At 41.2% G+C, this 19,986-nt stretch overlaps 1 long non-coding RNA gene across 1 annotated transcript; it reads right to left on the bottom strand.

Annotated features, from left to right (window-relative positions):
• Positions 1-220: 220 nt before the first annotated feature.
• Positions 221-19,324, bottom strand: LOC117526771. Its single transcript, XR_004565347.1, has 3 exons — positions 18,967-19,324; positions 6,756-6,759; positions 221-232 (listed from the first exon to the last, which is right to left on the bottom strand). It is a non-coding gene; the product is annotated as an uncharacterized LOC117526771 (long non-coding RNA).
• Positions 19,325-19,986: the final 662 nt, after the last annotated feature.

A 19,986-nucleotide genomic window follows, 5' to 3' on the forward strand; every position in this document is an offset into this window, starting at 1 on the left:
TCAGAGTAAGAAGAGTTTTGATATGATCTGAACTAAACTTGGTGGAATGCTAAAGGGTCAGCCTCGGATGAAGCCATTTTTATTTTGAGAAAGATCTTTTAAAGTCAAGGTTGCAAGGCAAAATCAAAATGTTGACCTAATGCTTATATAGTATATTTAAAATGGCCATTTTGAGGAACTGCCACAGAAACATTTTGGTTACCATGAAAGATAATATGAAGTCACATATCACCTTTTTATAAAACACATCACCTTTTGGCCTTCGGTGACCATGAAAAGTCAAACACAAGGTTATGGCAAAGTGCATTAAACATGGACAGAATGAATCAAATGTGGTGACCTCAAAGCATCACATATGATGTCACAAATAAATAATTTGCAAAGCATTAGCACACAAGATCAGATCAGATGATCAAGCTGTATGTAAACAATTAAATGTACAAATGAAATTAAACATTAGTTTGCAATCAATACACTTTATTCACAGTAGTGAAACTACAAAGTAATAAGAAATATTAAGAAATAAAAATACAAATGGAAAATAATTTCAGTAAAATAATTAATGGATTTACTCTGGCTTGATGTCATACAGGGGTGGTAGTCAAATGGTTAGGTGCTCGGCGCGCTTGTTTCCAGTGTGGAAGGTTCCTGGTTCAAGTCCATCTCTGCCCATTTGTGATTGTAATATGGAGTTGCATCACAAAGGGCATCCGGCGTAAAACATACCAAATCAAGATGCAGATCCAGCTCGGATCTGCTGTGGTGGCCCAGAGTGAAAATACGGGAGCAGCTGCAGAGACTTACTTGTTCTGGTTTCACATCCTGCCATCTTGAGGAGATGCTTGTTGCCTTCACGTAATGTGCCGATTTCGCTTACTGGATAAGAGTATAATCTCCAACAGGAACAGAACTGGTTCTGATGTAGTTATGCTGTTTGATACCACCAAATGTGAAGCAATACCTCATCCCACAAATAGAACACAAGGGGTTGTCATAACAATGACCTCAAGTATAGAAACAGGTATTGTATATACACCACAAAGTGACAGATATACTGTAGATCTACACAGTAAATCTTGCAGAGTAAAATTTACTCTGCTGGGATAGCATTTGGTCCCAGTCCAATACACTTAAATATACTCTGTCACAGTGCTAAATCAAGTTGATTTTACACTTAGATGAGTAGAAACACTTGATTTGACAAGATGGTGGAGCTGATTTCACTCTGTAATAGAGAGTATTTTACTCTATTTAGACTGGGACCAAATGTTTTGCCGGCAGAGTAAATTTTACTCTGCAAAATTTGCTGTGTACCATAGTGAAGCGTTTACTGGTCTTGTGTATTTGTACTGTTTGTTTTTGTTGAGCAGCTTTTTGTGTTACTGTTGAACAGCAGCATTGAAGTTTTGAGTTGCCCTCTATAATGACGTTGTAGTATTTCAAATACAACCTGAACAAATTTCCACCTGGCAGTGAGCTGGCCACAATACAACATTGACCTGCTGGTGAGGACCTGAGTCAAAGACCTACTGGAAAATTGACACCAAATCGTCATGTGCACTGAAGTTATCGGAGCCCCCAGTGGTGTTTCAGGTGAGGCAGCCTGTTCTTCCCATCATACAGGACAGCTCACAAAAGAGACTCGATGTTTCATGCACATAAGATATGCCCTAGTTGACTAACACCTGCAGAAAGTGACTATGTATTTCAGTTACGGATGAAAATGAATGATTTGCTAGCAAAAAGAAATTAAAATATATCATTCCTGTCAAATAAATAAACCAATTCATACTTCATACTGAATAGTAAATAATAATGTCATCTGCATATTTTCGACAATTGTCGTCCCAACCTCGCAACACAGTACTCAATACCAGAATGATCTTATGCAGGCAAGTATTTCTATATATGAAAATTCAGTAAGGTATATCTTATATATTATATTCCAATTCTAAGGTGGAACTATGCTAGTATACAAAGGTATATCTAAATATCTAAAAAGGAAGAGTAAAATAGGAGAGTAGAAAAGAGTAGAGTAGAGCCACTTTGGTGCCTGGTCTTGAGAACCAGGGATGGTTATTATATTATTTTTATTATTATTATTATTATATATTATTATTATTATAAAGTGTGACATACCTCACCTCTTGCCCAGTGGGAGCCCATCAGTCCAGGATTCAAAAGATTTTGGTGAGGTGGTGTTCATTTATCCAAAAATATCTGAGAGACAATCCAAGATCTATGTGAAGACCATGCAGTCATCTGGCCAGAATGATGACCAGATAATTGAACCCAGGGAAGTGGAGTACTGGGCTCCCATCACCAAGCTTTGGGGCACCACTCTGGAGAGGCCGCAAGATGTGGATGACTGTCGTAACCATGATACATTAATTGAACACCCAGTGAGATAGGATTCCAACCAAAATGCCCTTTGCCTTATGTTCATGTTTAATACCGCCAAATGCAATATGTAGATAGTAGTATTCGGTAGTTAACTGTAGCAGTTTATTTATTTATATATTTGTGAACATCTTATACACTCATCAGTCATCACAGTTGGGACAGCAGATCCAGTTTTTGTGAGACAGCGTGGGGGACCAGTAGTTATGGGAGAACCAGAGAAGGTTTTGTTGACTTGTCAGGACACACAGCCAATGGGCTGTTGCCCATCACTGAGCCCCCGCCGTGTCTCTCCTGTCTTCCTCTTAATTACCCATCATTCCACTCGCTGCAAGGCCCCTCACAAATTACAGTGCATTGTCCCCTGCCGATCGGACTGTCATCACACGGCTCCGTGTTTCAGAGCACGGTTCAACCTGGACAAAGCAGAGCTGGGAGGGGGCAGAGACAGACATACACACACAAACACACACACACACACACAGAGGCATGGCCCATTAGCTCCGGTGCCACCTGATTCTGTGACCCAGACATTAATTTCTGCCATATCAGCACAACCAAATGGTTCTACACACATACACTATACATTTTGTGACTGTGGTGAAACTCAAGTTCTGATTTGAGAAACACACACACACACACACACACACACACACACACACACACACACACACACACACACACACCACACACACACACACACACACACACACACACACAAATACAAAGAGCAGTGTTGGTGACCAGAGTAAGTGAATTAGACGTGTTGTCTATTGATCAGCTGAAGGACTGCGATGGTCCACCACTGAGCAGCAGTGATGCCGGTAACACGTTACTTAGTAACGCGTTACTCTAATCTAACCACTTTTTTTAGTAACGAGTAATCTAACGCGTTAATCTTTCCAAATCAGTAATCAGATTAAAGTTACTTCTCCAAGTCACTGTGCGTTACTATTATTTTTGCATTGTGGGTCGATAGCAGCATTAAACTTGGACTGTGGGCAGGGGGTCGGGGTTGGACTGCACTGCCACCTTTAAGTGAGCTGTGAGCTTTCATCTGCGGTTTTCTGCAGCAGCTACGACTCATCCTTACCTCGTAAAGCGCGGTGACAACAGCACACCTGCACTGAGCTTTACGAAGACATTTTTATGCTTTTTCTCCTTTATTTAGAATTCTGAGCTGAGCCGCTCTGTATCTGCTCGCTAAAACGAGCAGATACAGAGACGCATAAACAACTAACTATTTTCCACTCAAATGCACCTAAACTCTTTTTCTGAGGACCACATGATGTGAAAACGCAGTAAAACTTTCTTATCTGCAAATCTGGTCATGTTTTCTGCATAAATAAATGTTATCCATTCTTTGTGCTCAAACGCCAAAGCAGGGGCGAATCCAGATGGAATGGGGGCGTGGGGTAAGGATGTGCCCCCCCCACAACACCCCTAGATTAAAGGTCCAGTTTTGAAGCTGTTTTGAAACTACAACTACTAATATTGCTTAAAATAATAATAATTTCGACAAGTAAAATATTTAGAGAGAATTTAAATGTTAGAAAAATGTTAGAATTTAATAGTTACATTTATAAACAATGTAGGTTTGAAATTGCAAGTTTTACTGTTACAGTGCTGTCAACAGTTAAATATGAGGTCAAGAAAGAGGTCTTTATTTTACTTTTTATAAAACAAGTATTTATTTTCATTGAAGTCAAGAAAGGGTGACTATAAAGTGAGTTTTGGCAAAACAGGTATCATTGTCATGTTGACGTGGGTTGTTGTCGGCAGCTGGGGAAAGTAACTAAAAAAGTAACTAGTAATCTAACTTAGTTACTTTTACAATTGAGTAATCAGTAAAGTAACTAAGTTACTTTTTCAAGGAGTAATCAGTAATCAGTAATTGGATTACTTTTTCAAAGTAACTGTGGCAACACTGCTTATACTACTTTATAATAATAATTTTGATAATAATAATAATTTTGATTTCCTTACCACTGTTGCTCTGGGGGTTGGTAAGGTTAGATCTTACTTGTGTGAAGCACCTTGAGGCAACTTTATTGTGATTTGGTGCTAAATAAATGAAAATGCATTGAAATTGAATTGAAAAATATGTATGTACAATTAAAATAGAGGCTCTATTCTATTCTTTTAACATTTAGATGATAAGACTATTTTTTTTTTTTTGTGGCAAAATAGTCTCTCATTAGAGTGGAGGATACATCCGGTCTGTCTGGATCATTTTAATAGACTGTTTTGTCCACAAGCTATCAAGAAAACCTGGTTCAACCTATTAGTACATTATAATGACTAACAAACAAATAACACAAATCAGTGTTTTGAACTGAGCTAAAATTAACCCACAGCTGCTATATAAACCCAGAAGTAGAAGGCAAGTGAGAGAAGCTGCCAAGACACCCAACTCACCCACAGCTCTAAAGAGTTACATGCTTCTGTGGCTGTGATTGGATAAAGTGATTGGATAATGCACTTTTGTCTTTTACTCTACCAGTCATAAGTTCCAGCACTTGGTTGCACGGTGGCTGGGGGAGCTACAGTCCTATCATTTATTGGTAGTGGCTTAGCATTAGTTTTATATGTATTTCCCCACACCTCAATGCAGAAGGTCATATATGGAATGAGCAATGAATGATATAAAATAATGAAAGAGTGTTGGGAAATGAAATCTTGTGCTTTATGCAGAATTGCAATGGCTTTTGACATTTTCGATTTAACAAATTAATATGTGTTTTCCAGCTCAGTTTAGCATCAATAACAACACCAAGAAATGTATCAGTTACAGTTTCAATTTCAATATCACTTAATAATAGATTTCTGCAAGAACTCCTGGACTTGTTTCCAAATATGATACACTTTGTCTTATCAAAGTGGAGTGATAAGTTGTTTGAATCAAACCATTGTTTAAACTTCTGTAACTCCTTCTCCATCATGTCCAAGGTCTGCCCCAAGTGATCCTCACTACAAAACACAGTCGTATCATCAATCAATCAATCTTTTTTTTATATAGCGCCAAATCACAACAAACAGTTGCCCCAAGGCGCTTTATATTGTAAGGCAAGGCCATACAATAATTATGTAAAACCCCAACGGTCAAAACGACCCCCTGTGAGCAAGCACTTGGCTACAGTGGGAAGGAAAAACTCCCTTTTAACAGAAGAAACCTCCAGCAGAACCAGGCTCAGGGAGGGGCAGTCTTCTGCTGGGACTGGTTGGGGCTGAGGGAGAGAACCAGGAAAAAGACATGCTGTGGAGGGGAGCAGAGATCGATCACTAATGATTAAATGCAGAGTGGTGCATACAGAGCAAAAAGAGAAAGAAACAATGCATCATGGGAACCCCCCAGCAGTCTACGTCTATAGCAGCATAACTAAGGGATGGTTCAGGGTCACCTGATCCAGCCCTAACTATAAGCTTTAGCAAAAAGGAAAGTTTTAAGCCTAATCTTAAAAGTAGAGAGGGTGTCTGTCTCCCTGATCTGAATTGGGAGCTGGTTCCACAGGAGAGGAGCCTGAAAGCTGAAGGCTCTGCCTCCCATTCTACTCTTAAAAACCCTAGGAACTACAAGTAAGCCTGCAGTCTGAGAGCGAAGCGCTCTATTGGGGTGATATGGTACTACGAGGTCCCTAAGAAGATGGGACCTGATTATTCAAAACCTTATAAGTAAGAAGAAGAATTTTAAATTCTATTCTAGAATTAACAGGAAGCCAATGAAGAGAGGCCAATATGGGTGAGATATGCTCTCTCCTTCTAGTCCCTGTCAGTACTCTAGCTGCAGCATTTTGAATTAACTGAAGGCTTTTTAGGGAACTTTTAGGACAACCTGATAATAATGAATTACAATAGTCCAGCCTAGAGGAAATAAATGCATGAATTAGTTTTTCAGCATCACTCTGAGACAAGACCTTTCTGATTTTAGAGATATTGCGTAAATGCAAAAAAGCAGTCCTACATATTTGTTTAATATGCGCTTTGAATGACATATCCTGATCAAAAATGACTCCAAGACTTCTCACAGTATTACAAGAGGTCAGGGTAATGCCATCCAGAGTAAGGATCTGGTTAGACACCATGTTTCTAAGATTTGTGGGGCCAAGTACAATAACTTCAGATTTATCTGAGTTTAAAAGCAGGAAATTAGAGGTCATCCATGTCCAGTGATGCCGGTAACGCGTTACTCTAATCTGACCACTTTTTTAGTAACGAGTAATCTAACGCGTTAATCTTTCCAAATCAGTAATCAGATTAAAGTTACTTCTCCATGTCACTGTGCGTTACTATTATTTTTCATTGTGGGTCAACAGCAGCATTAAACTTGGTCTGTGGGCAGGAGGTCGGGGTTTGACTGAACTGCCCACTTTCAGTGAGCTGTGAGCTTTTCATCCGCGTTTTTTTGCAGCTGCTCGACTCGTCCTCACCTCTTAAAGCGCGGTGATCAGCACACCTGCACTGAGCTTTACAAAGACATTTTTATACTTTTTTCCCTCCTTTATTTAGAATTCTGAGCTGCGTCGCTCCGTATCGTCTCGTTAAAAACAGCTGATCCTCCGCGACGTGTCAACAACTAACACTATTTTCCACTCAAATGCACCTAAACTCTCTTTCTGAGGACCATGATGTGAAAACGCAATAAAACTTTCTTACCTGTAAATCTGGTCCTGTTTTCTGTATAAATAAATGTTATCCATTCTTTGTGCTCAAACGCCAAAGCAGGGGCGAATCCAGATGGAATGGGGCGTGGGGCAAGGATGTGCCCCCCCCCCCAAAAAACACCCCTAGATTAAAGGTCCAGTTTTGAAGCCGTTTTTTTACTACTTTTTTACTAATACTGCTTAAAATAATAATAATTTCGGCAAGTAAAATGTTTAGAGAATTTAAATGTTAGAAAAATGTTAGAATTTAATAGTTACATTTATAAACAATGTAGGTTTGAAATTGCAAGTTTTACTGTTACAGTGCTCTCAACAGTTAAATATGAGGTCAAGAAAGAGGTCTTTATTTACTTTTTATAAAACAAGTATTTGTTTCATTGAAGTCAGAAAGGGTGACTATAAAGTGAGTTTTGGCAAAACAGGTATCATTGTCATGTTGACGTGGGTTGTTGTCGGCAGCTGGGGAAAGTAACTAAAAAAGTAACTAGTAATCTAACTTAGTTACTTTTACAATTGAGTAATCGTAAGTAACTAAGTTACTTTTTCAAGGAGTAATCAGTAATCAGTTGGATTACTTTTTCAAGTAACTGGCAACACTGTCCATGTCTTTATGTCTGTAAGACAATCCTGCAGTTTAGCTAATTGGTGTGCACCCCAATAGAGCGCTTCACTCTCAGACTGCAGGCTTACTGTAGTTCCTAGGGTTTGTAAGAGTAGAATGGGAGGAAGAGCCTTCAGCTTTCAGCTCCTCTCCTGTGGAACCAGCTTCCAATTCAGATCAGGGAGACAGACACCCTCTCTACTTTTAAGATTAGGCTTAAACTTTCCTTTTTGCTAAAGCTTATAGTTAGGGCTGGATCAGGTGACCCTGAACCATCCTTAGTTATGCTGCTATAGACTTAGACTGCTGGGGGGTTCCCATGATGCACTGAGTATTTCTTTCTCTTTTTGCTCTGTATGCACCACTCTGCATTTAATCATTAGTGATTGATCTCTGCTCCCCTCCACAGCATGTCTTTTTCCTGGTTCTCTCCCTCAGCCCCAACCAGTCCCAGCAGAAGACTGCCCCTCCCTGAGCCTGGTTCTGCTGGAGGTTTCTTCCTGTTAAAGGGAGTTTTTCCTTCCCACTGTCGCCAAGTGCTTGCTCACAGGGGGTCGTTTTGACCGTTGGGGTTTTTACGTAATTAGTATGGCCTTGCCTTACAATATAAAGCGCCTTCGGGCAACTGTTTGTTGTGATTTGGTGCTATATAAATAAAATTGATTTGATGATTTGACTGTGTGTATATTTACACACATTTCTAAGTACCCAACCCAGTCTCACCGCATGTTGTGATTAAACAACAAGAATATACATTAATCTATTGGTCCGTGATATTGTCACGAAATTCAAAATGAGTGGTGGTGGTGGTGGTGGTGGGGGGGGGGGTAGAGTTAGGGGAAGAAGTAGGGTTAGCTTATGGTTAAGGTTAGGGTTTTGGGGTAGGGTCGGGTTAGTAATAGTGACTTAAAAAAGCTGTCAATAAATTTTAATAATTTCATAACGGGAGCATGACAAAAATGTGAGACTGGGCTGTTATAACCCTATGATCACATTGGATACAAGCGACAGAGGCAAACGATGACTTCATCTTCAGTAAGGACACACACAAGGAGACATCTGTCCTCAAGGGATTTTCTTAGACAACCATTTCTGAAAAAATCCACCAATCAGTCATCTATAAAGTTGCCACTCATAGTAAAAGGCACATGGCAGCTCACCTGGAGTTTGCCAAAAGGCATCTGAAGGCCAAAGGGTGTATCAACAAAGTATTGAGTAAAGGGTGTGAATACTTATGTACTTATGTACATGGGATTTCTTAGTATTTTATTTTTCATAAATTAAAAAAACTTTTTTCTTGTTGTCATTATGGGGTGTTGTGAGGAGAATTTTGAGGGGAAAATTAATTTAAGCCATTTTGGAAAAAGGCTATAACATAACAAAATGTGGAAAACGTGAAGTGCTGTGGGTGCTTTCCAGATGCACTGTACGATGTCATCACTAATTTTTTGTGAATCAGTATATGCTTTTGTTCATCCATCCTGGCTTCTTGGTTGTTGAGATATACAAAGAAAAAATGTTTTCCTTGACCTTTGACGTAACTGCTCCAAAATGTAATCACCTTTAGATATCTGTCCAAGTTATATTCAAACTCAGTTTGATCCATTTCGACTTCTTGGTTGATGAGATACACACACACACACACACACACACACACACACACACACACACACACACACACACACACGCACGCACACATACACACACACTTGCCAGTGAAAAGAAGAAAACAATACCTTGCTGTTATTGCGCTGAGGAATATTGTGGGCCACAAACACTAAATGAGAAATACAATTGTTAACATTCTTGCAGAAACACAATAGAAGAGCATGATGTGATGATTGCTATGATGTGATGAAAAGACTCAAATGAAAGGTCCGTTTTGTTCATGGAAAAATGCACATGGAAAAACTATTGTAATGGACTATCAAAAATTATGACATAAACTCTCAGACTGAGTGTGACAGGTCACGATCCAAACCAGGTGCCAATTAACTTAATGACTGAATCTATCACATTCAATTAGAGGGAGTCTACGAGCTGTCAATCCAGCCTACGGACTGCTCGTTAAACAAAAACACTGGCAGGGAATGATGACTTCAGGTGCCACGTCTGTGTCTTTGTGATCCTTATCTGACGGGCCCTGCTCCATATTGGAAGCACTCGGCTCTGACAGGTCCTGCCGATAAAGCGCCGTATGAAAGAGGTCACCTCAGCCTCTGGAATCCTTCCTCCGCTTTCTGTCTCTAGAAACTGACAATTGGTTTCAAACAGTATTCTGGGACCTTTAGAAAGGTATTCCCCCATGAGTGTCTGCAGGCGGGAGTAAGGGTGAGGAAAAAGTGGAGGGACGATGTTGAAGTGAGAGAGATGTAAGTGAAATAAATGAAACAAAACAAAACAAAGGAAGAGAACCACTTTCTCCCAACTGGCTCCTGACTCGGGCAAAGGGTCTACTGTAATCCCCCAGAGGAGCCGCTATCTGGCAGGAGTTTGCTCTGTGGTCAGTGTCTTTAACCCCAGATGATAACACTTATCCTGGTCATAAAGAAACTGCCCCTTTAACTGATCCATTAGTGCCTGATTCCTGAGAGTGGACCTGCTGGTGTCTACTGAAACTTACCAGGAAGACTTGAAGGAAAACAGCATGGCAGACATGCACTGAGATCAAAGACACCTCCTTCTCCCCCGCAACTGCTCCCTCTCCTCCCCTCCATCAGCCTGTCTATCTCTCCTTCTGTCCTCGTCTACAGTATATTTGTCATGATCTTTCCTCTCACGTCTTTCCATTCTGTTATTTTTCCTCAACCATCCATTGTTCTCTTCCTCTGTCCATCCCTCTCTTTGCCTCCCTCAATTTCTATCTACAAAACCTCTTCCTCTGTAGCCCTCCCTGCACCTCCTCACAACTCTTTCCTCCCTGTGGTTACTACTGACTCCCCCCCACCGGTTTCCTTCCTGTTTTCAATTTAGCGCCACTATGAACCAGCTCAAATTGTGACGCCATCAATTAGTCAGCGAGTCCAGCACGTTTATTTAATGGGCCGGGGCTGAGCGTCGGTGATTTACAGACTGTGACGGAAATGTAAGGGAGAGATGGGCAGACGTGGCTTGATATGGGTTTTTAGGTCGGTGGGAACAGATCCTGTGTATTGGGTACCTTGAGGCTTTGGTCTTGCGGTTGAGGTCCCTGTAGTAATGCTCGATCAAATGAAACGGTTCGGGGAGGAAAAGTAGAAATGCAGCGGGAAGAGAAAATGCTTGAGATTTTTCTGGAAGGTTAAGTGCCTCTTTTCATATGTATTGGATTTCCACCACAGCCTTTTCTTTTTCTTTTTTTTTTCAAGAGCCGCATTCCAATGACATATGAATGTTTAAAGGCATTAAAAAAAACCCTGAAGATACAAATATTGTACACAGAATTTTCATTGTGCTTTTAAAATAAACAGCAGCAAAATCCACTGAGACAGTCAGACAACTTGAATTTCAAGCAGTAAAACACAACATATCGGGTCTCTTGCAAGAACTACTTGCACAACAATTTTTTCGGAAATGTGCGTTCAAGTTTTCACTAATTTTGTATTCTAGGTTTTAGCAGGTACGACTAAAATCTATGAGTGGTCCAGAACTGCAAAAAACATGAAGGTAATCTGCTCTCATTAAACTTAGGTTTTCCTGAATTGATTGAATATTTCATTGTTTTGAAACAATTTATTATGAAAATCCAACATAAATTACAAATCAGAATTATGTTGAACTTATCCTAATGCTACAGTTTGAAATGTAGCATAATTATAAATTTATTCTTGAAGCCTAGAAATATAATACATTTACAATAAAATATTCCTTTAGGGTCCCTTTACACATATTATGAATGTGATCAAATTGCACGTGAATTGTGCATAAAGCAGGAATCGTATGCAATCAGTGTAACATTGTAGCTGCCTTCAACGCTACACCTGTTGCTACAACTATTTGCGCACACCAGTGGCTGAAAGACAGAGTGTGGCTGTCAGAGCCCATAGAACCCTCTCACGGCAGGTGTCGGCCAAATTCCAGGTGATACACATGAACATCTAACACTGCTCGTGGCACTTAGACAATGTGTGGCCATTCGCACAATTAGCACAAAACAGTCAGCAGATGCTCACTTTCAAGCTGGCGGTAAAATTTGTCTACATGCCCATGACTGCAGAGTCGCTGAGTGCACATGTGGCATGCCAGAGTGTCGGCTCCCCCCGCAACATGTGTGCGTGTGTTTCGCACGCTCCCCATCCCAACACGTGCATGCGTCTGGTTCGCTCCCCCACCACAGGTGAGGCACCTCTCATCTGATCACAGAGTGACACCTTGGTTGTGCACTGAATGGATGGGGGCATGGCTGGCTGCTGACAGCTGTTGAGACATCTCTGGTCCTGGATGTCACCCCTGCAGAACACGTATTGTGTTTGACGGACACACACGCATGTGTCCTTGCTGTCCTCACGTGGAAATATATAAAAACATATATTGCTTTTGTGACTGACTGGAGAAATGGACCGTCAGTTCATGTGGACATGCGGCAGGCGATCTGAATGTCACGTCTGTCTGACAGGACATGTGTGTCGGGCATCAAAGAGAAAATGTACAACAACACACAATAAGCACCACAGACCCAATCATGCCATCTCCCATCCCAGTAATATGCATATGTCGCTGACATATTTTGTTTTAGCACTGTTGTTGTGCGTTACCTGTGCTGCTCCACAGCCTGTCTAGTGGATTTTTATTTTGTTTTAGCACTGTTGTCGTACGTTACCTGTGCTGCTCCACAGCCTGTCTAGTGGATTTTTATTTTGTTTTAGCACTGTTGTCGTGCGTTACCTGTGCTGCTCCACAGCCTGTCTAGTGGATTTTTATTTTGTTTTAGCATTGTTGTCGTGCGTTACCTGTGCTGCTCCACAGCCTGTCTAGTGGATTTTATTTTGTTTTAGCACTGTTGTCGTGCGTTACCTGTGCTGCTCCACAGCCTGTCTAGTGGATTTTTATTTTGTTATAGCACTGTTGTCGTGCGTTGCCTGTGCTGCTCCACAGCCTGTCCAGTGGATTTTATTTTTATTTTTTTTTTTTTTTAGCACTGTTGTTGTGTGTTACCTGTGCTGCTCCACAGCCTGTCTAGTGGATTTTTATTTTATTTTAGCACTGTTGTCGTGCGTTACCTGTGCTGCTCCACAGCCTGTCTAGTGGATTTTTATTTTGTTTTAGCACTGTTGTCGTGCGTTGCCTGTGCTGCTCCACAGCCTGTCCAGTGGATTTTTATTTTTATTTATTTTATTTTTTAGCACTGTTGTTGTGCGTTACCTGTGCTGCTCCACAGCCTGTCTAGTGGATTTTTATTTTTTTTTAGCACTGTTGTCGTGCGTTACCTGTGCTGCTCCACAGCCTGTCTAGTGTCGGATTCCCTGTTTGGGAATCCGCTAGCTTAGCGTAGCTACTAGCTCTTAGCCGTTTTAGCATGGCGGCTTCTCCTGTCTCTCCCGTACTTTTCTGCTCTGGGTGTGAATGTTTAGTTATCCTCGGCCTCTTTTAGCAGTAATGGTACATTGTAATAAGTGCAGCTTATTCGTAGCTTTGGAGGCCAGGCTGGGCGAATTGGAGGCCTCGGCTCCGCACCGTGGAAAATTCTACAGCTAGCCAGGCCCCTGTAGTCGGTGCGGACCAAGGTAGCTTAGCCGCCGTTAGTTCCCCCCTGGCGACCCCGGCAGTCGGGAAGGCAGGCTGACTGGGTGACTGTGAGAGGAAGCGTAGCCCTATAACAGAAACCCCAGTGTACACCGTCAACCCGTTCACAATCTCTAACCGTTTTTCCCCACTCGACGATACACTCGCCGAGGATCAAACTCTGGTTATTGGCGACTCTGTTTTGAGAAATGTGAATTAGCGACACCAGCAACCATTGTCAATTGTCTTCCGGGGGCCAGAGCAGGCGACATCGAATGAACATTTGAAATTGCTGGCTAAGGCTAAGCGGAAAGTTGGTAAGATTGTAATTCACGTCGGCAGTAATGACACTCGGTTACGCCAATCGGAGGTCACTAAAATTAACATTGAATCGGTGTGTAACTTTGCAAAAACAATGTCGGACTCTGTTGTTTTCTCTGGGCCCCTCCCCAATCAGACCGGGAGTGACATGTTTAGCCGCATGTTCTCCTTGAATTGCTGGCTGTCTGAGTGGTGTCCAAAAATGAGGTGGGCTTCATTGATAATTGGCAAAGCTTCTGGGGAAAACCTGGTCTTGTTAGGAGAGACGGCATCCATCCCACTTTAGAGGGAGCAGCTCTCATTTCTAGAAAATCTGGCCAATTTTTTGGGATCCTCCAAACTGTGACTGTCTAGCGTTGGGACCAGGAGGCAGGAGCTGTGGTCTTATACACCTCTCTGCAGCTTCTCTCCCCCTGCCATCCCCTATTACCCCATCCCCGTAGAGACGGTGCCTGCTCCAGACCACCAATAACTAGCAAAAATCTATTTAAGCATAAAAATTCAAAAAGAAAAAATATATAGCACCTTCAATTGCACCACAGACTAAAACAGTTAAATGTGGTCTATTAAACATTAGGTCTCTTTCTTCTAAGTCCCTGTTGGTAAATGATATAATTGATCAACGTATTGATTTATTCTGCCTAACAGAACGTGGTTACAGCAGGATGAATATGTTAGTTTAAATGAGTCAACACCCCCGAGTCCACTAAACTGTCAGAATGCTCGTAGCACGGGCCGGGGCGGAGGATTATGCAGCAATCTTCCCATTCCAGCTTATTAATTAATCAAAAACCTAGACAGAGCTTTAATTCATTTGAAAGCTCTGTCTCTTAGTCTTGTCATCCAAATTTGGCAGTCCCAAAAAACCAGTTTTTATTTGTTATTATCTATCGTCCACCTTGGTCGTTATCTGTGAGTTTTCTCTGTGAATTTTTCAGACCTTTTGTCTGACTTAGTGCTTAGCTCAGATAAGATAATTATAGTGGGCGATTTTAACATCCACACAGATGCTGAGAATGACAGCTCAACACTGCATTTAATCTATTATAGACTCTATCGGCTTGCTCAAAAAGTAAATGAGTCCACCCCTCACCACTTTAATCATATTTTAGATCTTGTTCTGACTTATGGTATGGAAATAGAAGACTTAACAGTATTCCCTGAAAACTCCCTTTGTCTGATCATTTTTTAATAACATTTACATTTACCCTGATGGACTCCTGCAGTGGGGAATAAGTTTCATTACACTAGAAGTCTTTCAGAAAGCGCTGTAACTAGGTTTAAGGATATGATTCCTTCTTTATGTTCTCTAATGTCATATACCAACACAGAGCAGAGTAGCTACCTAAACTCTGTAAGGGAGTTAGAGTATCTTGTCAATAGTTTTACATCCTCATTGAAGACAACTTTGGATGCTGTAGCTCCTCTGAAAAAGAGAGCTTTAAATCAGAAGTGTCTGACTCCGTGGTATAACTCACAAACTCGTAGCTTAAAGCAGATAACCCGTAAGTTGGAGAGGAAATGGCGTCTCACTAATTTAGAAGATCTTCACTTAGCCTGGAAAAAGAGTTTGTTGCTCTATAAGAAAGCCCTTCGTGAAGCTAGGACATCTTTCTACTCATCTAATTGAAGAAAATAAGAACAACCCCAGGTTCTTTTCAGCACTGTAGCCAGGCTGACAAAGAGTCAGAGCTCTATTGAGCTGAGTATTCCATTAACTTTAACTAGTAATGACTTCATGACTTTCTTTGCTAACAAAATTTGACTATTAGAGAAAAAATTACTCATAACCATCCCAAAGATGTATCGTTATCTTTGGCTGCTTTCAGTGATGCCGGTATTTGGTTAGACTCTTTCTCTCCGATTGTTCTGTCTGAGTTATTTTCATTAGTTACTTCATCCAAACCATCAACATGCTTATTAGACCCCATTCCTGCCAGGCTGCTCAAGGAAGTCCTACCATTATTTAATGCTTCAATCTTAAATATGATCAATCTATCTTTGTTAGTTGGTTATGTACCACAGGCCTTTAAGGTGGCAGTAATTAAACCATTACTTAAAAAGCCATCACTTGACCCAGCTATCTTAGCTAATTATAGGCCAATCTCCAACCTTCCTTTTCTCTCAAAGATTCTTGAGAGGGTAGTTGTAAAACAGCTAACTGATCACCTGCAGAGGAATGGTCTATTTGAAGATTTCAGTCAGGTTTTAGAATTCATCATAGTACAGAAACAGCATTAGTGAAGGTTACAAATGATCTTCTTATGGCTTCGGACAGTGGACTTATCTCTGTGCTTGTTCTGTTGGACCTCAGTGCTGCTTTTGATACTGTTGACCATAAAATTTTATTACAGAGATTAGAGCATGTCATAGGTATTAAAGGCATTGCGCTGCGGTGGTTTGAATCATATTTGTCTAATAGATTACAGTTTGTTCATGTAAATGGGGAATCTTCTTCACAGACTAAAGTTAATTATGGAGTTCCACAAGGTTCTGTGCTAGGACCAATTTTATTCACTTTATACATGCTTCCCTTGGGCAGTATTATTAGACGGTATTGCTTAAATTTTCATTGTTACGCAGATGATACCCAGCTTTATCTATCCATGAAGCCAGAGGATACGCACCAATTAGCTAAACTGCAGGATTGTCTTACAGACATAAAGTCATGGATGACCTCTAATTTCCTGCTTTTAAACTCAGATAAAACTGAAGTTATTGTACTTGGCCCCACAAATCTTAGAAGCATGGTGTCTAACCAGATCGTTACTCTGGATGGCATTTCCCTGATCTCTAGTAATACTGTGAGAAATCTTGGAGTTATTTTTGATCAGGATATGTCATTCAAAGCGCATATTAAACAAATATGTAGGACTGCCTTTTTGCATTTACGCAATATCTCTAAAATCAGAAAGGTCTTGTCTCAGAGTGATGCTGAAAAACTAATTCATGCATTTGTTTCCTCTAGGCTGGACTATTGTAATTCATTATTATCAGGTTGTCCTAAAAGTTCCCTAAAAAGCCTTCAGTTGGTTCAGAATGCTGCAGCTAGAGTACTGACGGGGACTAGCAGGAGAGAGCATATCTCACCCGTGTTGGCCTCCCTTCATTGGCTTCCTGTTAATGCTAGAATAGAATTTAAAATTCTTCTTCTTACTTATAAGGTTTTGAATAATCAGGTCCCATCTTATCTTAGGGACCTCGTAGTACCATATTACCCCATTAGAGCGCTTCGCTCTCAGACTGCGGGCTTACTTGTAGTTCCTAGGGTTTGTAAGAGTAGAATGGGAGGCAGAGCCTTCAGCTTTCAGGCTCCTCTCCTGTGGAACCAGCTCCCAATTCAGATCAGGGAGACAGATACTCTACTTTTAAGATTAGGCTTAAAATTTTCCTTTTCGCTAAGGCTTATAGTTAGGGCTGGATCGGGTGACCCTGGACCATCCCTTGGTTATGTTGCTTTAGACGTAGACTGTGTTTCATAATTATTGTATGGCCTTGCCTTGCAATGTGGAGCGCCTTGGGGCAACTGTTTGTTGTGATTTGGCGCTATACAAGAAAAAAGTTGATTGATTGATTGATTGAAGAACGAGCAAAGCTCTTCACAATCTCATTTAGGTCCTTTAGAACTTTTTACTGTAAATGGTTCGGGTAGCATGAGTATGGCTAAAACCCTTCAGCTTAGACCCCTCCCCCCAACTACAGCCCTCTTAACACCTCCATTTTAAGCATTTTTCTTTATTTGCCTCTCACATGCCTGGAAGGTCCTCACAATCTCTTTAGGTACTCCAGACTATTTAAGTAAATTGTTCTGGGGAGCATTAGCATGGCTAACACACCCTTCAGCTTGCTGGGAGGCTTTGCCCCAGACCCCCCATCTACTGTCCTCTTAACTCCCTGCCAGTTTTAAGCAATTTTTCTTTATTTGCCTTTCACATGCCTGGAAAGTCCTCACCATCTCATTTAGTTCCTTCAGAACTTTTTTCAGTAAATTGTTCTGGGGAGCATTAGCATGGCTAACACATTTCATGTAATTTACACACCAAACAGCCACGGGCTGATCTCATGAGCTGTCAAGGTGCGCTCTGCCTCTCACTGTAGTGTTCCTGGTTTCATTGTTGACTCAAGATTTGGCATTTCCTGTTTCAGTGTCGACTTCCACTGAATTCCTGTGAGATCTCCTCGGTCTTTTTGGTATTATTTTTTTAATTGAGACAAGCAAAAAGTTACACAAAAACCTTAAGGCCCTGTCCCACCTTGACGATTTAGCCAGCGTATGCCTGCCATATTAAAAACTCTGGCGCACGCTGTCTTACATCTAATAAATTAATGCAGCTGTCACACCTTGACGATTAACCAACATATGCCGACAGCCCTGTTTTCCACCCAGTGGTTTGGGTCGGTACTGCACTGTGTGGTGTGCGTCAGAAACAGAGTAATTTAACATTATTTTATTTTTTTATTTTAATTTTTATCTTGGTGGACCATTTTCATTGTGTACAGAATGCTGATGAGTGGACTGGCTGTGGTAATGCTGCCATGAATGACTAGAGGGCTGTCTCTTTAAATGTTGAAAGTGCCGAGCAGCTGCTTCCTGATCAGCGGACCTGATCAGACTTGATGACCAGGTCATCACAGACCTGAATAGGGATGGGTATCAATAAGATTTTATCGAGATCGATACCATTATCGATTCCGCTTATCGATCCGATTCCTTATCTATACCTCCTGTGAATTTTTTGTGTACTAAAAGTAGGCTTTACAGGTTTCCTATGTCAGCGGGTCAAAGAGCTTTTTCTTATTGTGCACCCGCTCTGTGGAACGGTCTTCCTGCGACTGTGAGGCAGTCGGAGTCCGTGGACATTTTTAAGGTCAAGACTTAAAGCCTATTTTTACAGCTTTACTTTTTGGCAGAGGTTGGTACACGGTAAGGCAGTCAGACAGGAGCAGAAGTACAAAAAATCATCGGGGCTAGAGGCGTGGTCGAGGAAGGCAAGCAGATGGTCAAAAACCAATGAGCAAAACGAAGCAAGGCAAAGACACAAGAAAGGGCTGGAAAGAAGGCTTAAGGTGCATCGATCTGGTGAAGGACTTTACATCACCCAGGTGATGAGTTGAAAATCAAGGACGTGGGGGGACGTGACCAGAACCGGGGTGTGGTGAGACAGAGGGAAACGCCCACCACCAAGAGACAGATAGAAAGAACCCAAGCAGAACGAACTGACAGCACACAAAAATGAAACAAAAAGTACAGTAAAACAGTGCACAAACCCAAAACCTGACAACTCCAATGGATGTCAACATTGTTCGACCTTCACTTTGGAGGCCACGCATTCAACACAGCCAAAACTATTCCATTCATTAATCCTATTAGCTCAACCAATAATTTGCATCACTTGTTACTAAAACTGGAGCAACTTTAACTTTGACCCCTGTACAAACTGAAATTGACCTTTGTCACTCACCATTTTTTTCAGTTTTACCCCATAACATTCATTCAAAGATAGTTCAAACTATACCTTTTTGGAATCTTTATGATCTGACAAATAACATAGTATACCTTTCAATATCATTGGCACATTTAAAATTTGACCCCTGTGTAATTCTTCATTGACCCCTGTAGGTCATTAGAGGTCAGCTCCAAGATGCCTCAAAAATGGACAATTGGTTAGCTATGCCTAACCCTAACCACACTATTACTACTCCCAAAACAAGATAATTATGCAAGAATAGTAAAACATAAGGCCTGTTTATGCTCCGCAACTCCATGGCCACGCAAGTCACCACCAGAACAGTATTGGACATGATGTTTTGCGTGAAGATTGGCCTACTATTCGGACCTCCTCTGTAAAACATTCATGGACATTTTAGATGTATTGGGATTCCAGCAATGCATTCAGAGTTCACTCACATTGGTGGAATATCCTGGATTTGGTATTCGTTTGTGATGTAACTGTCACAAATACTGAAATTGTGTCTCTTGCGTCAGTGATTTCAGATCACTCATTAAGTTTCCAGTCTCTTTGCCTTGTCCACTAGAATGAGACACTTACTTATTATCACGGCGACCACATCATCTCCTCAGCTACAACTGAACCTGGAGCCAGTCTGCCTGATATAATATCGTCACTTTCAAAACATGACCATTCAGTAGACAGTCTTGTGGACAGGTTAAACTCAGTGCTCATGACCACGCTGGACACGATTTCTCCACCTACATTAAAACCATGCCAGTGCCCCCCCCCCCCCCCCCAAAAAAAACAAACAAACATTCGCCTTGGTTCAGTGATTACTTATGTGCCTCAA

Source organism: Thalassophryne amazonica, chromosome 15, assembly GCF_902500255.1.
Source record: "Thalassophryne amazonica chromosome 15, fThaAma1.1, whole genome shotgun sequence".
In the NCBI taxonomy this organism is placed as follows: domain Eukaryota; kingdom Metazoa; phylum Chordata; class Actinopteri; order Batrachoidiformes; family Batrachoididae; genus Thalassophryne; species Thalassophryne amazonica.